The sequence below is a fragment of the Pinus tabuliformis genome, chromosome 3_1 (assembly GCF_031772625.1).
Source record: "Pinus tabuliformis cultivar Carrire ecotype Pingquan chromosome 3_1, CPIR1, whole genome shotgun sequence".
NCBI lineage: Eukaryota > Viridiplantae > Streptophyta > Pinopsida > Pinales > Pinaceae > Pinus > Pinus tabuliformis.
This window is the reverse complement of record NC_142301.1, coordinates 910056488-910065059: the sequence shown is the minus strand read 5'-3', so window position 1 is coordinate 910065059 and position 8572 is coordinate 910056488. Positions and strand designations below refer to the sequence as shown.

The 8572-nt window shown below is 37.6% G+C and overlaps 1 pseudogene; it reads right to left on the bottom strand.

Annotated features, from left to right (window-relative positions):
- Positions 1–313: 313 nt before the first annotated feature.
- Positions 314–3583, bottom strand: LOC149190599 (receptor-like protein kinase THESEUS 1 pseudogene; annotated as a pseudogene).
- Positions 3584–8572: the final 4989 nt, after the last annotated feature.

Below are 8572 nucleotides of genomic sequence, written 5' to 3'. Positions count from 1 at the left end.
ACAGATTAATATATCTTGAAAACATTTTCAAATGAACATCTCAAAATTGTACCAAATAGACTACATTCCTCAACCACTTCAAATAAAAGGTCCACTAAAAATCATATAACTACAACCTGATCCACCTGATCCATCTTCTAGTCCCCCACCACAAAATCTATATTTAACAATCCACTGTCGCCTAACATTTCTAAAGAAAGAATCATATTCTTAGGTCATATGATGAAGCCTTCAAGCTCCAAGACAAAACGCAATTAGGCTATATACAATGTTTACTCTGACAAAAGCAGTATTTAAGAATTATAAGATGCAGTCAATATGAATCGCAGCTTCTTTGCGATAAAAGTGTTATGGCATATGAATAATGGCCAAAAATCCAATTATATTACAAACAAAAAAGGGTTTCAGACTAATGGAAGAAAGATGAAAACTAAACAGAAGCAATGGTATCTCACTTGAACCTTGACATGTAAAACATTAAGTAAAGATGTCTGCAGAAATGCAGAGAATTAGGAGGAAATTATTCCAACAATAAAAGACCAAAATGAACATTCAAGATCTTTGAGGGTTGAATGGCTGGTTTAGACAGTGCAATAAACAAACTTCATTCAGCATGCCCTCGAAATAATTTTCTGTGCCTTCACCTTCCCTGAGGATTCACCAACTGCGAGAAAACTGCACTTGTTGTTGCATCTTCTGATTCTTGATCGCTTCCCCTTTCACTAGCCTTATCAACTATACTGTTGTCAAAAGTCTCTGTTTGGGTGAAGTGAAGAGGAAGCTGTGCAATGCGATTAGTACTATTCTCATCTGGATCATTTTGCATGGAAGTCTCCTGAAGTTGCAAGGCATACTCCAAGTTCCATAGCACATCCCCCATAGCAGGCCTATCAATACCTTGCTCTGCCAAACACTTCTCTGTTGTCTCTCCAAACTTTCGCAAAGAGCCATGATTTATTGTACCCACAAGATGACGATCAATGATCTGGTCAAGCATTCCTCTTTTCTGCCAGTGCATTGCCCACTCTGCAATGTTGACTTGCTCTCTTGGAAGAGCAGGATTTATTGCAGGCCTTGCACACAAAACCTCCATGAGCACCACACCAAACGAATAAACATCAGACTTCTCAGTGAGTTGCTGCCTTCGGAAATACTCAGGATCAAGGTATCCAAAACTGCCTTTCACTGCAGTGCTCACATGTGTCTGGTCTAGTGTAGGTCCAGTTTTTGACAGACCAAAATCTGCCACCTTAGCAAGAAGATTCTCGTCCAGCAAAATATTTGTTGTCTTCACATCACGGTGAATAATCCCCTGTGCTGCCCCAGTATGAAGGTAATGGAGGCCTCTTGCCGCCCCTATACATATTTCAAGCCTCTGTTTCCAGGACAGAGATGGAAGATCTGACCCATACAAATGACTCCTCAGAGGCCCATTGGCCATGTATTCATAGACCAGAATCATTTCACAGCGTTCCTCGCAGTATCCAATCAGAGAAACAAGATGGCGGTGTCGAAGTTTAGACAGCATCTCAATTTCTGTTTGGAATTCCGTGAGACCTTGCTCTGATCTGGGATTGCCTCGTTTAACTGCAACTTTGGTCCCATCTTCCAGTTCGCCTTTATAGACCTTACCGAAACCTCCCACGCCAAGTATCAAATTTTCATCAAAGTTGTTGGTGGCTTCTTGTATCTCTGCAAATGTAAAGAACCGGCCCAGACTCGAAGGTGCAGACGAAACATAGCTACCAGTACCACTCTTGTGTGAACCAGTGGAAACTTTGCTGGCCATAGTTTCCGAATTCCCTCCGTGCAAAGGCAGAGGCAACCATGCTGGAGGGGAGCACTTTGACTTCGATTTCGGGCGGATAAATATGCAATACCCTGCTGCTAATAGTCCCAGTGCAGCAGAAGCTCCAACAACTGATCCAATAATAGGTCCCATATTCCCATTTTTTCCTTTGGAGTCCACAGGACTATTGCCATCAACAGGATAAGGCCCGTCCAGACTTCCAGCAGGATTGCTTATCTTCATTATTTCCAACCCGTTGAGAATAGCATTAACATCGGCATTATCAAATAGAGGACTCGCCGGCCCAACTTGGATCCGGACCAGCTTCTCTAGAACTGAAGCGTTCGCAACAAAATCTTGATAAACAGGCACATCCAATCCCCCTGCCTTGGTGGATATATCAAAGTCCGGTAATGCAGATTGGCCATTGATATAGGCACTGAAAACCAACACATTTAGAGTTCGGCTAACAATATCACAGAAATGCATCCGAACAAAATATGTGAAATCAGGGTCCACATTAAAAGTCCAGGAAATGTTGAACTTTGGGTTTGCAATACTGGATTCTCTCACAGCCATTTCCTGTGCTGTTGCATAGACCATGTTAGGAGCAATCACGTCACTAACACGATCATTGTATTTGATAAAGCTGGGATTAGTAGAAGCATTCTGAGCAGCAGTTTTTATCTCCAAATACTTCTGATCATTCTCCCAAACTCTCAACAAAGTATCATTCCCAGAATCGATCTTAGGACCTCCCATATTAATCCTATAAACTGTCTCCAGAGCTACTACGCCAGAGAGCGGATAGCCACCCACAAGAGGCTGAATAGACGGAGCCGTCCCTGGCATCAACCCATCAGGGGCCGAGACAACCTCAATGGCATTAATAAATGCCAGAGACCCATTTGCTGGAGAAAAGGTCAGAGGCAATGTATCGGAATCCACATTGATCAAATACTCCTTGAACAAATACGAAATTTGTTTGCCTTTGAAAGTGAACTCATGGAGCAGAACGAACTTGTCTGTTGTAACAGAAAATACTGCAGATTTGAGATCATGGGTTTTATCAGGGACGGGATAAAGATAGAGGCGTACCCAGTGTCTGCCCTTCTGCTTGATTTCGAAGCTATAGGAAGCTCGTTTGGTGAATACCCGCGCGGTTTTGTAGACAGCCGATGGGACCGAAGCATTGGATGTGGTCACTGTAATCGCCTCGCTACCGAACGCGGTCTTTAGAAAGGATGATGAGTCTCCTTCAGTCTCGAACCTGCGACCATCGTCCAGATTAACAGCACTTGTTGCTCCGCAGTCGATTAAGTAGTTGTCTTTAGGTATGAAGGCAGCCCTGGAATGAGCAACGGAGATGCAGAGAATGAGGAAGAAATCAAAATGTAGTGATACGGCCATTTCTTCTGGTAGTTCAATGGGGATCCGTGGGAAATTGGCTAGGGTGTAGCAGGTAACTAGAAGAGGATCTTGGCTAGCAGCTGGTGGAAAGCCAGCCTCAAATCTGCCATTGTTTTGCTAGTCCCTGACCTGTTTGGCTTCCAAAAACCGACGGAGACTTCCTCGGTGATGGTGGCGTATAAAACGGACGTTGTAATAAGGATTTTGTGTCGGAGATTTTGAGATATTTTTCCGACGCCGACAATCTCACGGGTCGGTTCAGTGAGCCGAGCTTAAGTGGAGGAAGCAGCAACAGTGCTATGTGAGGGGCCGGTTTTGCGGGTCGGTTCAATGAGCCGAGCTTAAGTGGAGGAAGCAGCAACAGTGCTATGTGAGGGGCCGGTTTTGCTAGAGGTAATAACTATTTGTATTTAAAATTCCACGAATATTTTTAAGGCACTGATACTGCGCTTTCTCACGGTTGAGTCAACTACTTCAAACGGAGTCCGTTCTAGTTAGGTGATAAGCTTAACGCATTCACAAATGTGCGCGCTTTTGGGTTTCGTTTACTTACGAGTAAGGTAATATAGATTTATGGTAATTTTAACTTCAAATTTATTAACGATAGTGACAGTGATATTTACTGGTGTAAAAGCGATTTAAAAATCATAATGATGATATACATTGTTTTAATAACGGAATGAACATTTCCAAATCATAATCATGATGTTTATGGTTTTTATCATTTATGGTTTTTAAAAATAATAAATTTTATATAATTATTTATATATATATAAAATCTAGTTTTTATAATTAAAATTTTATTTTAATTTTGTTTATGGGATTTTGGATAGATAGTAATTGGGTGATTTGTTAAAGCATTTTTTTTATGTGAAATTATGGGTTTAATTCCCTAGTAGGGAGGTGATATATTGAACATGATAAAGATGTAATCATACTAAGTTTACAAAAAAATTCCAAAATTGAAATAATTAAAGTTTAAATTATATAATTAAAATTTAAATGGAATGAAATTGTAGTTTAGAAATTTGAATATCTTAAAAAAATTAATATAAGAATTTTTTTGATTACAATTTAAAATAAATATTAAACATGATGGAGTAAACTAATTATTCATTTACTATTTTTTCACCTTGTTTATTGGATAAGAATATTGTAATATTTGATTAGAGGGTTCAAAAGGTAATGAGTAAATGATTGACTTAGTCAATATTAGCTTTACCTACTATTTTGGTTAGAATCATGTGGGATCATGGAAAATTGAATGCATGCTAAATTTTTATTTATTTGAAAGTTTTGTATATAAGTGAGAAGAAGGCATTTCATTTTGTAAAATGAAAAATAAATATATTAAATATTTTATTTTTAACGATTTGTGATATTGGAAATTAGTTATTATTAAAACCATAATATTATTATTTTTTATAAAGAAATAGGATTAATGTTTTATAATTTTATAAATCAAAATAGATGATAATGTCTTTGATCGGGGTGTGAGTCATCTACATTGGGATCGTTGTTGTGATTAATGTGATGAAGGGCAAGGTTGGAGGGTGGCTTCACTCCATCCCTCGCACACTTGAGTTGTATGGAGAGGTGGCATCGCGCATGTTTAGCATTTATGTTACAGGGGAAGGTGGCAAGACCATTTCTACACAAGGGTTTTATGATAGCAATCTTTTAACTTCATACCAAAGTTTTCATTTTCTGAGAGAGGATACGGCAATATGTTTGTTGGCAGCTCGACGTTTGAAGATGCGGGAGCTCCACATGATCTGCCACCCGGATGTAGCCGGTCACCTTCCCTCCACGGTTATCTCTTGAGGTATGTTTCTCTTTTAGGCTTCTCTTGTTCCATCTCCCATGTTCGCTCAGTTTCTTTGTTTTATCATTAGAGAAGTGGTTATATTTCGATGCTTGTAGTCAGTTGGAAGCTTACCCACGATTCTTGGAAGGAAATAGTGGGTTTTTATGATGGATTGTCTGAATATTGCACCATTGTTTATGTTTGTTATGGTATCTTGCTATCTCGCATGTGGATGTATTGGAATTTCCTGGTCTGGCATTTTATTTATATCTCATACATGGAGGCTTGTGTTTACTACCCTGCCTGCTCATTGTTTTTGTTGGTCTATAAGTATTGGGATCTTCCGGCTATGGTTTTGTTTAGTTTGTCTCTTTATCCACTCCTCAAACGACTTGGGGAGCCTTGGATAGTTGTCTCTAGATTTCTGGGCTAGATCCAAAGCATTTTCCAAGACAATTGTTGGGTAGATAACCTGTGTTCTCACTGTTATCTGCATGTATGCCATGGTATCCTTATAAGTTCATTTGTATCGAGAGGTTTTTAGGACTTTAAGTTGGTCACTTGCCGCGAGTCTGAGGTTATAACACCATGTTCCAAGGTCAGTCATCCTCAGGATTCTAATTTAAATAGTCACATGGCTTGTTCCTCTTTTGTCAAAGGCTCTCCGATAGGTGCACGTCATGGACACGGTAGGAAGTCGAGGCTGAGCCGTGAAGGTAGTCAACCCCAACCTCGCCCAATGAGGAGTAAAGGCCTCAAAACCACCTCACGACTCATCCGAGATGCAGCTCAAGATTTTCAAATTGGTACTCTATCTCAGGTTTGCTAGTTAATTTCAGGTTGGGAAGCTGAGTTGAACCAACAGGCAGCGGACACAAATATTGATTTAAGTGATTGGCAAGATTTGGTGCCCGACCCAAGTCATTCCAGAGACAGGTCTTCACAGATAAACAAACAGTGTATCTTTATTGGTTAATGAAGAATATAGTATCCAAAAGCCTTGGCTAACCCTCTTGTTGATTCTCCCAAAATTGGTCATGGACTTTCAGAAATTCATAAGGAATTTCAATTGATTTAGTTCCAACTCCAACAACAAAATGACCGTCTCAGTCACATTGAGAGACATATTTTGTGCCTCCCTCAAACAGAGCTACCTAGTTTGAGCGCGAAGGATCCAGCTCCAGTGGATTCTTCAGATGATTAGTAGCATGTTTGGATTAGTTTTGAAGTATTTGCAGACTATGCTTTCTGGTTTTAGTTATCTGGAATGTAGAAGATTTAAAGATACTCAAACATATATAACTTTGCTAGACAGTCTTAAACTTTTCTATTTTTGGATGGCCTATAATGCAGTTAGGTGGCCAACAGATCTGGTTTCCCTCTAAGTAGGTTGAGGCCACCTATCCACTTGAATTTTGGTTGTAACCTGTATTTTTTGAAGAAAATGAATGAAAAGGTCGTGCCAAGCTTACAAAAAAAAATAGATGATAATGATAATTATTAATATTCATTGAGATAATAATTGGTTTATCAAACTTTTAAAAAGGTAAAAATATTTAAATTCATTTAGAATTTTATTTGTTATGCTTAAAAGAGTAAGAAAAGTAAGACAAGTTTACTTAGTTTCGATGACTTACAAAGCTAGGAAGGCCAGTATTAGAACAGATATTTTGAAATTGAGTTCTAATTTGGGTTTACAAAAAGCACTTTATGGTAAAGTGTCTTTGGCCTTCAACCCTCTTAGTGCCACAAAGAAGATAAATTCTTGCATCCAATCGATGTTTTGGAAATTGTCCAACCCTTGGTTTAGCTATGTAACTCATGGGAGTAGGTTTGTATTTTATCAATGTTCATTTTACTCTTTGTGCTAGTGAGAATTAAAAGATACTTTCGATCCACTAGATTAGGGTTGACCACCTCTTTATAATATCTTAGGATCCTTTTATTTTATACCTCTTTATTGCACCGTAAATTCTCTTTAATTTAGGTGTAATAATATTTCTAATATTATTAGTATCTCGTAAGATGACATCTTCCTATATTCCTCAATGATTTAACCAAGGCCTTGCATCACCTTGCAGCTTAATGTTATCTTTTCTTTAACTCTCAATGATTAGGGTTGGAGTTGGAAGCAATTTTGAAGAGCTTCTTGTCATCCAACTTGTTTATCTTGTACTTGTACATTAAGTACCCAACCATGGCTCTATGGGGGAGAGGATCACTTTTAGGAGAAGGATAGAATAGGATAGTGTGTATTACCTTTAATATTAAAATTATAAGTTATAAAACAATTTTAGATGTGTTTTATCTTTCTCCAAGATTTTCTAAAGATACTACATCTTGAGGCCTCACATCCATATTTATATAAAATAACAAGAGTGACAATAGTATCAAATAGGATTTTTTTCTTATCTTGCAACAAAAGGTCTATTAATTTACTGTGATATCCCTATTCTAAGAACCTACCTTTGACATTCATGATTTAATAACATAAAATTATTATGGGTTAACACGTTGACAAAACAGTTGAAATGAAGAACCGTTGTGAATTAGTTTGTAACTAATCTGATGAAGTTATCTTTCCCTATCGAACCAAACAAAAAAAAAAGAATCTTGTGTGGTGCGAGGATGAGAAGGACTGGGAAGGGGTTTCAATGCATAACAAACTTTAACAGAGGAGAAACCCACGTGAGGATACTATGTTTATTCTTAATAAAAATATATATGTTATTTCCACACAAAAGAATTGCTATCATGACTTGCTTTCATTATAGAATTTAGAGTAGATGCTTACAGAAGGAATTTGTGAATAGAGAGCTAAGAGAATGACGGCAATTATTGAACAGCAGGGAAAATTTTAGGGGCTAATATTCGCAGGCGGGCTAATTTTCCATGTTTTTTCCATAAAAAAGATTCGCCAATTTCCATTTTTTCCTAAAAATGATTCGCCAAAATTTTACAATACAAAATTATTTTACCTTAACAATCGCCAAAATTTATATAGACTAATATAAAATCATTGGAAATATAAATATTTCTAAAAAAATATCACCAAACATTTAATAGTTTGCATATTAGGAACTAGTATGATTCGCCAAGGTTTCTAAACATTAAGATAAACTTTCATCCTTAAAATGTTCCCTGTTGAAGAGTGTCCCAAACAAATGTGCCCCTCATGGCAAGAGATTATACAGGTTGCATATTGGTTATCAAAGTAGAACAAAGCCGTCATTTTACACAAGATTTGAGATAGACAAGAAGTATGAGCTTCTCGGTGTTTTGGAGGAAGGTTTATTTGCAATGGTGTGTTGAGTGACCGATACATCCAATGGCGAGGTAGTTGCTATCGAGAAACTGATTTTCAGGAACAAATTTTATGCCGAGAGAGTTTTAATTCCCTAGTTTTGTGCAAAGAAAGATAAGTATCTTGTTAATTTCATTGAAAAGATTTAAAAGCTTATATGCGCGGGAAAAGATAAGATAAGCTAACTTTGTTAATTTAATTGAAAAAAATTGAAAGGGTATATTATGTAGGGAATATAAGTATGTTTTGTTACACTCTTGAG